This window comes from Sinocyclocheilus anshuiensis, unplaced genomic scaffold (assembly GCF_001515605.1).
Source record: "Sinocyclocheilus anshuiensis isolate Anshui unplaced genomic scaffold, SAMN03320099.WGS_v1.1 scaffold44, whole genome shotgun sequence".
Lineage (NCBI taxonomy): Eukaryota > Metazoa > Chordata > Actinopteri > Cypriniformes > Cyprinidae > Sinocyclocheilus > Sinocyclocheilus anshuiensis.
The window spans coordinates 1197080-1198264 of NW_015555746.1; positions in this window are offsets into that span (position 1 = coordinate 1197080).

Here is a 1185-nt window from a genome sequence, read left to right on the forward strand (position 1 = left end):
CAACCTCCCGCTCTCTCTCGTGAAACCAACACGGAAGTGACTAAAACGCAATTCATCGACTGGCCGCTAGAGGCTGGCTCCAAAAGGGAGTCAGTCCCATAGACTCCCCATGTTAAAATGCCCAACTTTACAGCAGAAAAAAACGTTTACAGCCTGGTACAAAAAGTGGTTTTGGTCTATACAGCTAATTTTGCCCTTCATGACAACTGTGAGGGGGGTGATTTTTTTTTTATAACTCATCTGTTTAAATTATATTAAGCCTTAAAGTTCTCCATAATTAAGGGTGTGGCCACTTGAGTGACAGGTGGATTGCCGCTGCAGTCGCCACCGTCGAGCTAGGTGGGCGTGGTTTCAGCAACCAGCTCCCGCCTCTTTGCCATTTTCGATTATCCGGGAGTGACGCGCGGTCAAGATGGTGACGGCCGGGACTCCGCCTACTTTAGGCTTTAAACACGCTCTCCAGAGACCTACAGGCGACGTCACGGACACTACGTCCATGTTTTTATACAGTCTATGGTATGTACATTTAATGATGTTACAAAGGTTTAATATCAATGAATTACATTATAAAAGTATCCATTTTGTTGCTAGTGCAGTGCGCTTCCATAGAGCACCCGCTCACACACGCTTCTGATTGGCTGTGATATTTGATTGATTCTGTCGCATCGCGGTGTCGTGTCGTGTCTGGTGTGGACACCCAAACTGCTTGTCGCTGGAATATTGGCTGCATCCGAAAACTCTAAAATGCTGACTTCGGAGGCAGCATTCCAAGGCAGGAAGGCATCAAGGCATGTCCGAATCCAAATTCTGCTTTACTTCCTGTCCTAAGTTTTCGGATGCAGCCGCGTCGCGTGTAGTTAGGACCAGTACCGCCGCTCCCTATACGCAGAGTACGCGCAGTTTGCGTAGGGCACCAACTCCAAGGTGGGCACCATCCCCGTTGCTCAAAAAAAACAAAAAAAAAAACACTTTCGTTCTATATATACATAAATAAAAATCTAAACATTAACATTAATATATATATATATATATATATATAATTATAAAAAATGCATTTTATGATGAACGCAGAATAGGCAGTAAGCACACGTGACGCGCCATTCCCGCATGTGCGCCCGCTCTTGCTCTCACCTCGTGTTTGCGGCTGAATACTAGTGATGGGAAGTTCGGTTCTTTTCCGCGACC